The sequence below is a fragment of the Eumetopias jubatus genome, unplaced genomic scaffold, assembly GCF_037043125.1.
Source record: "Eumetopias jubatus isolate StellerSeaLion01/CBP00866 unplaced genomic scaffold, mEumJub1_p1.0 scaffold_2, whole genome shotgun sequence".
NCBI classification, from domain to species: domain Eukaryota; kingdom Metazoa; phylum Chordata; class Mammalia; order Carnivora; family Otariidae; genus Eumetopias; species Eumetopias jubatus.
The window spans coordinates 60,524,537-60,540,862 of record NW_028274808.1 but is presented as its reverse complement, the minus strand read 5'-3'; the positions used below and the strand labels follow the sequence as shown (position 1 = coordinate 60,540,862).

Genomic DNA, 16,326 nt, shown 5'->3' with positions numbered 1-16,326 from the left:
AAAATGAAAAAAAAAAAGACTTAGAGCAGGGCTTCTCAAATGTTTGTGTACTTTGGACTCACTAGTTTTGAGATGGCTCCGAAGATTCATCATTTCTAGCAGGGGACACTGATGTTGTTGGTTATCTCTCCCTACTTCTCTCTCCCTGATTGTCTGTCTCTGTATCTGTCTTTGTTTCTCTCTCCTTATGTAGCTCTACCTTTCCTACACACACTTCTTTGTGTCTTCCTCTGTCAGTCTTTCTGTCTGTCCCTTTCTCTTTGTCTTTCTCTCTATTTCAGACGCCCCTCCTCCTAAGAAGGTACACCCTTGTATTTTCCCTATTATGTAGTAACGTAGAAGACAGAATCTAAGGAGGGGGACATTCCTGTTTTATTTAGGGGACAGGTAATTGCAGTTTCACTTGGGGCTATGTTTTGTAAGCCACATTTGACTGAGAATGCAACTCATGCTAATTCAGCCTCATCCATATCACTTCCACATTAATTGTTCTGTTAATCCCAACTTTAGAGGAAAAACACAAGGGTTTAATGCTTGACCCTTAAGCCCCCAAAATTAAATGCATGACTTGGATTTATTAATAGAAACTCTAAATAGTTTCTATTTAACAGTTACAATCACCTGATCCTGTTAACCAGCTGGAATTAAAAGAAAAAAAAAACCTAATTGTCTGATTATATTTGTTTCAATTAGATAGAAGTGGTGCTCACACATTTTTACCATACCAAATGCCCACAGAACTATATACTTTAAAATGATTAATTGTATGTTATATGAATTTTACCTCAATTCACAGAAACTTAAGAAAAAACATTGCTTATTATTTGTCATTCTTTTTTATGTACTTGTCCCTTTTCTCAGAAGCTGTATTAGTTTCCTAATGCTGATGTAACAAATTACCACAAACTTTTGGCTTAACACAACCTAAATTGGTTATGAAAGTTCTGGACCAAAGTGTAGTCAGAGCTGTGCTGGTTCCTTCCTTGCCTTTCCCAGCTTCTACAAGCTGCTGCACAGTTCTTGAGCCCTTCCACATTCAAAGCGGGCAAGGATCAGTTAAATCTCTCTCATATCACATCTCTCTTACTCTCCTGCCCCTCTCCTTCACTAATAAGGACCCTTGTGATTATGTTGGATCAATCTAGAAAATCCAGTCTGCAATGTTAGTTCTCCCAATGATAAGGAAAAATCTGTGTCCTAAGATGGTCGACCGAGCCAACGAGGGAGTCCCAGCACCTGTCTCAGGGTTCTTCTGGGTTCTTCTCTCTCTGTTCTGCTTCCCACGCATGGCCAATCCGGGTTCCTCTCCCTGCCCCACTTCACGCACACACCAAGAGTGCCCAGTATGTAGAAGTAGAAGTGTATAAATTACCCCCTTTATTTGTGCTTGGGGCTCAGACCTTTGGAGATCACTCTCTTCTGAGCCTGCCGGCATTAAATAAACCTCCTATCCAAGATCTCTGAGTGCCGTTTGGTTCTTCCGTCAGGCAATCCAGTCCAGGTTCTGTAACTTTTGGTTCCCTGACCAGGAAACCCAACCATGCTGGCCCATTGTTGCCACCGGTTTAGGGGCAACAGCGGGGCAGTGACAGAATGAGAGATCATAAGGGAGAAGGCACACCCTGCCTAATTTTCGGCAGCCTCCTACCCTGGTCGCCTCGGGCGAGCCCCACTCCGCTGTTCCCGCCAGACTCCAGGAGACTTGACAAGTGAGGACCTGGTCCTGACATCAGATTATGGTAAGGCCTAGGGCCCCAGGACCCAGATAGGCCTGCCCGTCAGGGTGGAAGGGGAGCCTGATCACCCCCCAGAGACCTTAGAGGTCTCACAAGTAGGGATTCCCAGAGAGGGAATGTAATAACTTCTGGAGTGAATGTGTGAGTGAATGTGCACTCTGACCTGGCTTGCTCAAGCAGACTGATTCTGTGACTCCACGGGTGGGCACCCTTAAAGTCCCCAGAAGCCTATGGAGTCTGAGTGGGCCCATCTGCAATTCCATGGTGAATGGCATGCAGTCTATGGTGGCATCAGAATTGTTTCAGATCGTAAGTCACAATGCTGAGACCGCTATGGCCAAGCCTCACTTAAGCTCCTTTGGGACGCAGCCAGATGGGCATCTGATTGGTCTCCTCACCTCAGGAGGCATCCCTGCCTTTGTCTGTCTCTGCAACACCGCACACAGGGACATCACCATGGGGTCAGGGCAGGGAAAACCTATGGTTCTAGAGACCATGATCAAAAATTTCAAGAAGGGATTTTCGGGAGACTATGGAGTCAGGATGAACCCTGGCAAGTTGAGAACCCTATGCGAATTGGAATGGCCCACCTTTGATGTCGGGTGACCTTCAGAAGGGACACTGGATGTCCCAATGATTCGTCGAGTATGGTGAGTCTTAACAGAAGAACCAGGACACCCTGACCAGTTTTTGTACATTGACCCCTGGCTAGGAATTGCCTAGACCTTCCCCCCACTGGGTGCGATTCACTTGCAATAGGCAGGGACAGGGCAGAGTCTTAATCACCTCATCCAAGTGACCTAAAGAAAATCAGCAAAAGACCCAGTCTCCACAAATCCTAGCCAGACATTCCGAGTGGGAACCGACCCTGCCCCGACTGTACATACCTCCAAGACTGTCTACACCTGGCCCCCAGACACTCTGCCGCCATCAGCCTCACCTGTGCCCTCGGGCCCAGAGGATCCACTGGCGCCCAGGCCCAGAGGATCAACTGGCACCCCCAGACCAAGGCTAACCTGGGAAGACTGCCAACAGTTACTCTGCACCCTATTTAACACAGAGGAAAGTAGGAGAATAATGAAAGGTGCACGGCAGTACCAGGAAGACCAGTGGGAGTAATCAACCCTGCTGCCTGGGCTAATACGGCTGCACCCAAAGAGCACCCAGCATGGGACTTCACCACAACCGAGGGACAGGCCCACATCTGCTGGCATCAGGAGGCCCTCCTCCGGGGAATCCGGGCAGGAGCTAAGAAACCCATGAACATGACTAAGGTATCCTCGGTCACTCAACAACCAGGGGAGTCCCCCGGGGACTACTACAAAAGACTACGTGAAGCCTACAGGATATACATTCCATTTGACCCCAAGGCACAGGAAAGCCAACAGATGGTAAACACTGATTCATGGCTCAGGCCACCCAGATATCAGAAAAAAACTTCAGAAACTAGAGGGTTTCACCAGGATGAATATCACCCAGCTAACAGAGATTGCCAATAAGGTCTACATGAGCAGGGAGGTCACAGCCGAATGGGAAGCCGACAAAAAGATGAAAAAGAAAGTCAGCCTCCTCGCCGCCACCCTGAAAGAAAAGGACAACACAAAGGCAGGGAGACCCCGACCACCAAAAAGGGGGGAGACCCAGAACCCCCATGGCAAGAGAGTTGCCTGCTATAAGGAGAAAGGGCATTGGGAAAATGAATGTCCCAACAGGGGAAAGGCTGAGAAGCCCAGCCGCTACAAGGAAGAACCCCGAGAGGAGGACCCCATAGGCCTTGCAGGAATGGACTCAGACTGAGGGGGACCAGGCTCTTTCTTCCTTGGCCCCCATGAGCCCATGATCAGAATGAAGGTGGGGGGCCAGCCAGTGACCATTATGGTTGATACTGGGGCTGAGCACTCTGTTGTCACCTACCCAGTGGCTCCTTTCAGCTAAAGGACTGCAACCATCCTCAGGGCCACCAGGACATGGGCAATACAAAGCCCTTTTGCCAGGCTCGCCAATGTGAACTCGGGGGCCACAAGGTCTGACATGAATTCCTTTATCTGCCTGATTGCCCCACCCCTCTCCTGGGCTGAGACATACTCTCTAAGCTTAGGGCTCAGATAACCTTTAAGCCCACTGGACACACAAGCCTCCGACTGAACCCAAGGCAAGAGGAGATGGGGTCTCTTGTACTAGCAATTACCACACTGAGGGAAGAAGAATGGAGGCTATTCTGTGCCCAAGCCCAACCGAGCAGCTCGCCAGAGTTCAGACTCGTCTTCCCTCAGTATGGGCTGAAAACAACCCACCTGGACTAGCCCGGAATCAGGCCCCTATCATTGTTGAACTGATCCCAGGAGCCCAACCTCAGATGCAAAGGAAATACCCCCTTCCACAAGAAGCTAAGATCGGCATCCAAGAACATCTGGCCAAACTCAAAGAAGCAGGTATTCTAGTCGAGTGCGAGTCAGCCTGGAATACCCCACTCCTGCCAGTCTAGAAGCCAGGAGGGGGATACCGACCAGTTCAAGACCTGCGGGCCATCAACAAGGTGACCATCTCTCTGCACCAAGTGGTCCCTAATCCATACACCCTCCTCGGCCAAATCCCAGGGTCAGCCAAATGGTTCGCTTGCCTAGATTTGAAGGATGCCTTCTTCTGCTTCCACTTAGCTCCCCAGAGCCAGCCACCATTTACCTTTGAATGGTCTGAACCTGACACAGGGCACCAGATGCAACTGACTTGGACGCACCTCCCGCAGAGGTTTAAAAACTCACCAACCCTCTTCAGGGAAGCACTGGCCGTGGGCCTCTCCAGCTTCCCAAGAGAGGCCACACAATGCACCCTCCTCCAGTATGTAGATGACCTCCTCTTCACCAGTGACACACAAGAAGACTGCACAAAAGGCACAAAGGCCCTCCTACAGCTCCTGTCAGACTTGGGATACCTAGTCTCATGGAAGAAGGCACAAATCTGCCAACAACAGGTCTGATACCTTGGTTTCCTCCTCACCCAAGGGAAGAGAGAACTAGGGCTGGAGAGAAAGAAAATCATCGTCTCCTTGCCACAGCCCCAGACAAAAAGGGGCCTGTGAAAATTCCTGGGGGCTGCAGGATTCTGCCATATCTGGATCCCTGGGTTCTTGGCAATAGCAAGACCCCTCTATGATCTCTTAGGGGGACCAGATCGAGAACCCCCTGCCTGGACTAAGGAAGCAGAAGCCGCCTTCACAGAGATGAAGACCACCCTGGGGTTGGCTCCAGCCCTGCGCCTACCAGAAATAGGGAAACCCTTCCATCTCTTTGTACATGAAAAAGAAAAGATAGTGCTCGGGGTATTCACCCAGACTGTTGGGCCCTGGCAACAGCCAGTTGCATATCTGTCAAAGAAGCTGGACTCCGTGGCAGCAGGATGGCCACTGTGCCTCAGGGCGCTGGCAGCCACAGTCCTGCTCATCAAGGAGGCAGACAAGCTCACCCTGGGGCAAAAAGTTAATGTCAAGATCCCTCATACAGCTGTGTCCCTCATGAACACACAGGGGCACCTCTTCCTTTCCAACTCTCAGCTAGCACAATACCAAGGGCTCCTCTGCAAAAACCCGTGCGTCACCCTTGAAACAGTAAATTAAATCCAGCAACCTTTCTCCCCACGGAAGAGGGGGAACCAGACCATTACTGTTCCAAGGGAACTGATGAGGTCTACGTGAGCCATCCAGATCTGTGGGATCAAGTCCTAAAGAATCCAGAGCTCACGCTTTTCAGCGATGGCAGCAGTTACCTATAGGAGGGTGCCCAGAAAGCGGGTTATGCAGTAGCCACAACCACTAAAGTCCTAGAAACTAAGGCATTACTAGCTGGATGGTCAGCTCAACGGGCTGAATTATATGCCTTAGTCCAAGCCCTCACCCTTGGTGAAGGCAAGCAAGTCAATATCTATACTGACTCTCAGTACTCCTTCGCTACTGTACATATACATGGGGCCATCTACAAGGAAAGGGGCCTCCTAACCACCAGAGGAAAGGCTATCAAAAACAAGGAGGAGATACTGAGACTCCTCAAAGCCATCTGGCTTCCAAAGGAAGTAGCAATCCCACACTGTAAGGGACACCAGAAAGGAGACGACCCTATAGCATGGGGAAATCATCTGGCAGATGAGGCAGGCAAGACCGCAGCCAGTGAGGACATGAACAGAGCCCCTTCCCTCACCATGGCCATGACACACCCAGAAGAAGTCCCTCTGCCCAGTTACACTGAAAAAGAGAAAGAATGGGCCATGGCTGAGGGAGCCACCCTGACTGAAAAGGGATGGTGGATAATGCCAGATAGGCTCATCTTTGTTCCAACAGCAACTAAAGGGCATCTAGTCAAGAAATACCACCAACAAACTCATCTGGGAAAAACTGCATTAGAGGCCCTTCTCAAGAAGCACTACTACATCAGTCAACTGCCAGCACTGTGTCAAGCAATGAGTGAACAGTGCATAACATGCGCTAAAAATAATGCTCGGATGGCAAAGCGCCCCCCTCCAGGTGTCCAGAGGGTGGGAGCAACCCCCTTCAAGGATCTAGAGGTAGACTTCGCAGATGTGCAGCCGAGCAGGGGGTTCAGATATCTCCTAGTAATAGTATGCACATACTCTGGGTGGGTCGAAGCCTTCCCGACCAGGATGGAGGAAAACCAAGAGGTAGTTAAAGTCCTCTTGCTGGAGATCGTGCCCCAGTTCGGCCTGCCATTAACAATCATAGTGACAATGGACCTGCATTTGTAGAAGACATTGTACAGGTCTTGACCAAATCTCTTAACATCACCTGGAGACTCCACACTGCTTACCAGCCCCCAAATTCAGGGAAAGGTAGAGTGAATGAATCACACCCTCAAGGGGACCTTAGCAAAGTTTTGTCAGGAGACTAACCTCCCATGGCCAGATCTGCTACCCCATCTCTCCTGTGTGCTCACTGCACACCTGAGACATTAGGTTTCTCCCCATTCGAGTTAATATATGGACGGTCACCCCCATGCCTGGGGAGCCTTCCAGGAAACTTACATCAGGTTGGAGATAAAAAAATAAAGGAGCAGCTTCAGGCCCTGGGGACCACCCTAAATAAATTACAAAAGTATACCATTGAGAGGGCCCCAATCTCCTTAGGGTCTCAGGTACACTCCTTCCATACAGGGGACTCAGTTTGGGTCAAATATTGGAAGAAAAACCCCCTCAAAGCACAGTGGACAGGGCCCCACACTGTTGTTCTAACCACCCCTACTGCCCTCAAGGTCTCATGTGTCACCCCGTGGGTCCACCACTCAAGAGTGAAGAAAGCTCATCATTTGAACAAGGAGCCATGCCAGTGGAGAGTCCACATGAATCCGCTCTGGCTTCACCTTCAACAAGATCCCACCGACTGATTGACACCTGCTCACCATGGTCCCTGGCTCTCATTGGCATGATTTCCCTTATCTTGGGAGTCAGACTCTTCATTGTTGCCCCTCCTGACTGGACTTTTCCCCAGAGGCTTACTATTGTCATTGCTTATTGGGTCACCCTAGGGTGTATTACTGCACTCACTTGTCCACAGGTTTCATCTGCTCTCGGGTTAGGCACGATGGCTCCCTCTACCTAAGGTCATAGACCCCATTTTTACTGGCCCTTTGCAGTCTACCCTTGAGCGCATTTCACCGTGGTCTTCCTGGCCGCAGTCAGTCCTGGTCTTCTGCTACCTGGTGTGCTGTTCCTCCTCACTGCCTCTAGCTTGCCCAGCCCGGCAAGGGGGCAAACTCTCGTATCACCATTACTGGCAAATGGACTTTCCATCTTATCCCCCTCAATCCCGCACCAGCACCCCCACTGACTTCTTCCACCTGGGATGGGCACACACCAAAGTTTGACCTCCATTTTGATGGATGCCAGCTTCTTGATACTGCCTAGGAACCTCATAGACAGTGTTCCTACCATGGCCCTCACTCAGGTTACTGGCTGGTAGATATCTACATCTGCAGGGGCCCTATGAAACAGCCAAACACCTGCCCCCAGTTCTGCTCACAAGCCTGGGGATGCAAGTCCTGGGTGGCAACTTGGCTGGGAATGGAACAATGGTCCAATGGGTGGTGGAACCTCATCCAGCACAGTGACATCCAGATTTCCTTGTCACACAACACCACCCCATCCTCTTGCTCTAACAATCATTGTATTCCGCTCACTCTCTCAGTCCTAGAACCCAGTGCCACATCATGGGCCACAAGAATCACTCTCCTGTTGGGCGAATATCACTCTATAGGGACCGACCCCATGTCCAAGTTTATGATTAAGTCCATGTTCGCCCCAAGCCTTGCAGTCAACCCTCAGAGTCAGACAGAAAATAACTCGCCCTGGCATATCCCTCGGTCCCCCATCCACACACAGCAAGCATCTATAGAACAACTGTTAGGTATGATTAACACCTCCCACCAAGTGCTTAACCACTCAAATCCACCCTCAGCGTCTGACTGCTGGATCTGTATGAAGCCTGGTCCCATCCAATACCTAGGTGTCATCCTCAACCAGTCCACCGTATCACCTCCCACCTTGGCACCGGGGACCTCAGATTATCCCTTTCTGGCTCCAGTACCACTGTACGGAAACCTTCCTCTCCTGTCACGGGCCACAGTCAGGTCTGTGCACCTAACAACACTTTTCTGGATTGTGATCAAGGTGTATATATCTGCATCACCCCACTCCATCAATCGTGCATGCTTGTCAGTCTCTTACCTGATCTTTCAGTCCTCCCCGGGAGCGATGCCCCACTTACATGGAGACTTCCTAGCCACCCCCAACATTCCCCACAGCCATCCCTCTTATCGTGAGCCTGCTGGCCGGTCAGGTGTTGCCCTCAGCACCACCGGCATTAGGATGTCTCGAGTTCAGTACCAGGGGCTAACTCAACAACTCATGGCAGAACACCATGAATATGAAGGCAGATATTGGGCTGATTTGACTACAAGCCAAGGAATGTCAAAAATTGCCAGCAAACCACCAGCAGCTAGGAGACAGGCAAGGAATATTATCCCTCAGTCTTCAGAGGGAACTAATCCTGCCTGAACTTTTGGCCTCCAGTGTACTGAGAGCTTACAAATTTTTGTTGTTTAAGCCACCCAGTCTGTGATGCTTTGTTACAGCAGCCTTAGGAAACTAATAAAATATATTTTTACATCATTTTTGTATCTTTGATTATATAATTATTATAAATTCTAAGAAGTAGAATTACTACATTAAAGAATATTTTTAAATCATAAAACTATTTATAGCCCTATCAACATAACTAGTAATTGCAATCTTTGCCAAATTAACAAATGAACTATAGTATCTTGTTAATTTCCATTTTTTACTGTTAGATTATTCTACATTTTATTTTCTCTGTAACTTTAGAATGTGTGAAAACTATACATTTTATTATACCTATTTTGCATTTGAAGACTTACTAAACTAAATGATTAATTGTAATCATTTTTTTCTGTTGATTCTTTTGGCTTTTCCAGTGGCCAGTCATTTCATCTGAAAATAACACTAGTTATGAAATTAAGAGCTAACGGTGCCAATTACATATATGAATTATTTTAATCTTCATAGCAATCCTTTGAGGCACATAGTATTGTGATTCCCAATTTACAGATAAGAAACAGCCCCGGATACTACATGCTAAGTGGCAGAGCTGGAGTCCACGAATCCGGCTTTTTTTTTTTTTTACTTTTTCTTTCTTTCAGCTTCTCCTTTTTTTTTTTTTTAATTTAAATTCATGTTAGTTAACATATAGTGTATTACTAGTTTCAGGGGTAGAATTTAGTGATTCATCAGTTGCATATAACACCCAGTACTCATTACATCATGTGCCCTTCTTAACGCCCATCACCCAATTACCCCCCGCCCCCTCCCTTCCAACAACCCTTCGTTTGTTTCTAGGGAAGAGTCTTTTACGGTTTGCCTCTCTTTGTGTTTTTATGTTATGTTATTTTTCCTTCCCTTCCCCTATGCTCATCAGTTTTGTTTCTTGAATTCCACATATGAGTGAAGTCATGTGGTATTTGTCTCCCTGACTGACTTATTTCACTTAGTATAATACACTCTAGTTCTAGTTATCCACGTCATTGTAAATGGCAAGATTTCATTCTTTTTGATGGTTGAGTAATATTCCATTATATAAAAATAATTAAAATAATATTATATCACATTCCTTAGTAACTACTAGATCACACCATAAAGCCTTTAATCTATATGAGTCTATATTTTTCCATGAAAGGATCATAGAAAGTAATCATCATTGAATTATATTTATTTCATAAATATTGTGTGTATTGTATCACAACATTAAAGGAATAAAAAACTGAAAACAGTTTGCTATAATTCTATCAGTGTAAGCACACTATCTAATGAGTGGAAGTTTGAGAAAGGAAAACTTGTTTACCATCTATGTTTCAGAATACACAACCTGTGAAAAAACCTTTCACTAGCAAGCTTACTAAAACAAAATTCACAGGTTCATGGTAGTGCAAATGGGACACAAGTCTAGAATATCCAATGGGAATACATTCTTGACACACATACTCCTAGAAATCAATTTTAACATGTTAACCTTAGTCTCTTGATCTCAGAAATATCAAATAAATAAGAACTATCAAACAAACTAACAAGAGAGATGTTAGTACAGTAGAGGTACATACATGTACTAACACCTTGACTTAGTGAAAAACAGGTTTAAATCTTACCTCTGTGACCCAGAATTGCAAAGAATATATAAAATAAAATTTTAACATGAACTTGATCTTTAGTTGCTTGGAGAATGTCAATGAATGTTGGAGAACTGATAATGTCTATAGAGACATATATCAAAATATCAAGTTAGATATTAAGCAAATTTTGTAGTAGGTCCTCCAAATGTAATACCCAAAAGGACAACTAAACATTTCTATCATGGAACATGTTACTATATATATTTATGAACTATATACAATGTATGGTACATTTTTACATTTTAAATTAGGCACTCATATTGCTTTATTATATTATTTATTATATTATTGTAATACTTATTATAATTAGGTATTTCGTAATGTTTTATATTAAATACATGTGTGTATAAACAGAAAATGGTAAAAAAATTCAGAGGGAGAGAGGAGTAATCACAATTGCATGACAGGTGAGAAGTAAACAAAAATTTAGAACAAAGAATTATGAACATTTCAGTATTTTGTACATTTTTTGAACCATTAATTATTTTTTTGAAATTGACTTTTAAAATATTTTAGCCCATATATATTTACAGAAAAAAGTTTCTTTTTTAACATATGCAGAGCCCAGGGATAATTATAACAGAAAAATCAGGGGCTTAATTCTCCATATGTTTGAAAGCATGAAAGTTAAAAGCATGAAAGTTAAAAGCATGCTTTTGTGTTAAATAAGGGTACTGTAAAATAGAAGCAAATGTTACAGTGAGTTTATTTACAGCACATTGTCATTTTATTCCCTTCATGTTATGTAACTTATTATAAAGTTGAGCTGAAATAATTATATTCATTAAAGTAATTTAAATAATATTAAACAGCTTACCTTTGCTTTGGCATCCTCTTTGTCATTTGCTTTAGCAACTAACAGCATAAGTCAGAGAACCAAAGATATTATTAGAGGAAATTGACCCTTCTGTATGGACAAATTAGACTTTAAGTGCTATCATAGGTAATGGAATATCATAGAAGAACCCATTTCCTATAAGATCTTTTCCACGTCTTCCTGCATGACCAGACATCTAAAGAGATGATCACATAACTTTTAAATAATTTCATGTCTTGTCTCTGTAATTGATTAATGTCTAATTTACCTATATCATGTGAAATACTAAACTTTCACAAAAACCTTGAAAGAGTCCTTTGTTGGTTGGTATGTTAATTTTAGCTAAGTTTAAAATATTTTATTTTACAAATATATTACTAAAATGTAGTAATATATTTTTTATTTTAGTAATCCCTTTTTTAGTAATCCCTGTTCGAAGATCATGATTTTTAAGCAAGACAATTTTCATCTTATTTACCAATGTATTTCTAGAAATTACTCTGAACTGAGAACATTGTAGACAGCCCATTTATAATCACTGGTGCCTGGAACCAATCAAGTACTCCAAAGATGTGGTTACCTCTCCTTCATACTATTTTTGTTCAAGTTTAATAAAATTTACCAAAGCAAGAATATTATCAAGAAAACTAATCTGTTTAGCCAGTCAATGATTGCTTAAAACATCTCTAAATATAATCATATTCATGTCATATATCTAGAACCGATTTTCAAATATTTAATGTAGTCTCCAAATGTTTCACAAAAAATGTGATTTACCTTGGCTTACTGAATGGATGTTCCAGATCCCTGTGCATACAAATGTAAAAAAGCATGTAGCATAAATAGCTGTCAAAAGTTCAAGGCATCCAGATAAACAGAATCTTTTTTAAAAACCACAGGTTTACATGGCATATTAATTCCCAAAGCAAGGGTTGAGGTAGCTGTTACTACCTATGGGTGGAAGGTAGAAAAAAATCAGAAAAACAAATTTAGCATACAAATACATGGGTGTATACATAGGCACTAAATATTGACTTAATTAGACCCCCTGAAATTGTGAGTAAAATCCAATGGGAAGCCAAAAATGCAAACTACATTTTCATTTGGAATAAATAATTGTGAGTCTCCTAGAGATATGCATTCACTTTAATGTTTTTCCTTAATATTACATTTCCAGATTACAAAATTATGTGAAATCCAGATTACAAAATAATGTGGATTCAGTAAACATTCTTTTTTTGTATAAATAAAACCAATAGGTTATAAAAGGAGTATTCCTTTTATGTTAAAATATTTCTAAGAGAAAAGAGTAGGGAATAAAATCGGAGACAAAGCAAGAACTCCAATGCATTTAATATAATTGATATATTTGATGATGTAGCTACCATTTTATATTGTGCTTTCTATTTGTGTTTTAAATCTTTTTGTCTGCTTTCTTGATTACTTTTTGATTGATTTAGATGTTTCTCATGCTATTCATTTTTCCTCTGCAGTTTGGATATTATACACTCAAATTCTATTCTCTCGGTGAGTATTGACAAATTTACATAATCTGTATTTATCCTATTAAAGTCCAAAACTGGGGTGCCTGCATGACTCAGTCAGTTAAGCTCAGGTCCTGATCTCATGGGTCGTGGCAGTGATCTCATGGGTCATGGCACTGATCCCCGAGTCAGACTCTGTGCTCAGCATGGAGTCTGCTTGAGTTTTTCTCTCCTTCTCCCTCTATTCCTTCCCACTGCTCTCTCTCTCTGAAATAAATAGATAAATCTTTAAAAGAAAAAAGTCCAAAATTTATCAATAATTTTGTCCTCCCTTTGAACATTACCTCAAACAACTCCCATTTCTGAAACATATACTATTGTAACATATTTTATCTTTTTATTTATTTTAAGATGTTATTTAATATTTTTTTATTTAGGGCACCTGGGTGGCTTGGTCAGTTAAGCATCTGCCTTTGGCTCGGGTCATGATCCCAGGGTCCTGAGAGGAGTCCTGCATCGGGCTCCCTGCTCAGCAGGGAGCCTGCTTCTCCCTCTCCCACTCCACCTGCTTGTGCTCTCTCTCTCTGCTCTCTGTCAAATAAATAAATAAAATCTTTAAAAAAATAAAAATAAAATAAATTTTTTTATTTAGATAATAATAGTTTTAATTTACTCCCATTTAACATTTTCTAGAATCTTTTGTGTATGTTTGACCATCTTTTATTTTCCTGAAATCATCTTTATTTTGCCTGAATTGTTTAGTTTCATTTTGGTGATCAGGTGAGATGATGAACTTTCGCAGTTTTTATTAGTCCAAAATTTTCCACTTGCCCTCATTCTTGAAGGATAGCTTTGCTTTGTATAAAAATCTAATTGGATGATTATTTCTTCCAGTTTTTATAGGTAAATTTTTACTTATCTGGATTTAATTTTTCTTTTCAGGAAGTCAGTTACAGTAATCTCTCTATTTTCCTCAGGGAGCTTACTATGTGCTTTGTCCTTAAGGCTATATCCTTATACAATATAGTTTATGTTAAAACATATTAACTAAAACTTGCAGAACTACAAAAAGAAATAAAAAATTTTACTTTTTTTAAGTAAGAGTGAGAGATTTTAACACTTTCTACTCTCAATAATTCCACTCTCAGTAATTGATAGAAGACCAAAAAACAAATTATAACTAATACAGATTAAATTAAGAACCCTGACAGGACACTACAGCCAGTACCTGTAGAACACATCTTTTAATTCATGTATGGAACACATTTTTAAATAAACTCTATTTTTAGAACCTTTTTAGATTTACAAAGATAGCACAGAGTTCCTAAATACTCTGCATCCACTTTCCCCTATTACTAATATTTTAAGTTTGTACTTACATTTGTTACAATTAATGAAAAAATATTGGATTATTAACAAAAATTCATACTTTTTTCAGATTTTCTTCATTATTACCTAGTGTCCTTTTCCTGGATCCATCCAGGGCATCACTTTACATTTAGTAGACATGTGTCACTAGGCTCTTCTCAATTGTAATAGTTTCTCAGACTTGTCCCCCCCCCAAAAAAAATTAGGTCTCTTTGGAGAAATGACTGATTCTAAGACTGGGACAAGAAACATACAAGGTGAGCCTGCAACATCTTATTTTGCTGGAAAGTAAGAAAGTGTTCAACAATAATGACAACAACAACACACAATAATGGAAGCATGCCAAAGGAATGCAAGAAGTAAGTGAAAGAGCTCCCAATGGTCAAAACTGGAACAATTTGAGCAATAAAAAAAATAAAGTAGCACTGAACTATAATCCAAAGCGTAAAATAAATGCCCATGTGTCCATACTGATATAAATAAATGTTGGATACATAATTAAATGGAGGAGAAAAGACATATCACCTGTATAAAAGAATTCCAAATAATTTATGTAGCTACTCCAACTATAAAGAGTTGGACTATAAGGACTACCTAGTCCTTAACTGTGGGCCACACAGAGTGACTTCTTTCCAAAGAAGACAGTATGGAAAACAGAAAGAAGAGGTAACTTTATAGTGGAAAAATATAACTAATACTATCTTTGCCAGGTGCCCCAAATTAACATCAATAGTGGTTAAGTCATGTCAGTAGTCTTATCCTTGATTTGATATGGTAAGAGTGGGACATTACCTCTGTGGTCTTCCTTCAAGAAATACATAACCCTAGCCTAATGATGAGAAAAATACCAGAGAAATTCCAATGGAGGCATGTTCTACAAAACACCTAGCCAGTAATCCTTAAAACCACCAAGATCTTCAAGAACAAGGCAAATCTGAGAAAGTGTCACAGCCAAGAGGCAGTCAGGGGGTCCAACAACTAAATGTAAAGTGGTCTCCTGGATGGGATCTTGGAACTTTTAGACAAAAGACATTAGGGGGAATAACTGAAGAAATCGGAATAAAGAATGGACTTTAGTTAAAACATAATTTACCTGTATTAATTCATTAATTGTAATGAATATACCCATAGTAATGCAAGATATTTATAATATGGAAATTGGGTGTGTGGTATATAGGATACTCTGTACTATATATACAACTCCACTTTCTAACCATAATACTCAAAATTTGTCAAGGTGAAGTAAACAGAGTCACTCTGGAAAGACATTTGGCAATATATTCTCAGAGACTTAAAATTACTTTTGCCCTCTGAACTGTTATTTCACTTTGCAGAATCAACTGATTTCCAAGTCAAAAATCAGAAATGCTGATATATGTTTATAGGCAAAAAGCTTCAACAATTAGCAGAATATTTAAGTAAATTATATACGTGTATATCTTGATGCAGTCATAAAGTGTTTATTATGTAATGCCAATTAATAATATTCTTAATTATTTACTATTAGGCAACTAGACAGGATACCAAATTGTATACACATTATATATTAACCATGTACAAATGTATTTAAAAGAATGGAATAAAATATGCTAAAACCTTAGCAGAGCATCCCTCTAAGTGGAAGGGTTATAGAGAAGGTAGATAGGGTGACTTTCCTATAAGCCATCAGGGTACATTTCTTTCCCCTACTTAGTCCAAAGGAATGAAGGCAGTGTTTTTAGGAAAATGATCAACAGACTTTACCAACCTTGATGTGCCTCAGTCTGAAAAGCATCTCTACAATTTGTTTTTGTTTCTACTCCATCGATCTGTGATGATATATCCAATGTCCCACTGTAACAGACAATGCAGTTTAAAGCATTGTCTTGTTCCTCTCAGTCTGTGTAAGATCTTCCTTAAAGTCTGAAATACCCAAAGAGTACACAATATCAAATTAAAGCATTTATTCTTCAACTTAACAATTGTGTCATATGTTAGGGATGGGGTAATTGAGTGATGGGCATTAAAGAGGACACTTGAAGTACTGAGCACTGGGTGTTGTACGCAACTGATGAATCACTAAATTCTACCTCTGAAACTAATAAGGCAGTATATGTTAACTAAATTGAATTTAAATAAATTTTTTTTTTAATGTTTAGAAATCAGTGCAGAGTTAAACACACTTCTAAAAAGAGAATTGT

General features: G+C 41.6%; 1 pseudogene; it reads right to left on the bottom strand.

Annotated features, from left to right (window-relative positions):
• LOC148164839 (putative ATP-dependent RNA helicase DDX60) overlaps positions 1-16,326 on the bottom strand; it is a 107,237-nt pseudogene that overhangs the window by 8,132 nt on the left and 82,779 nt on the right.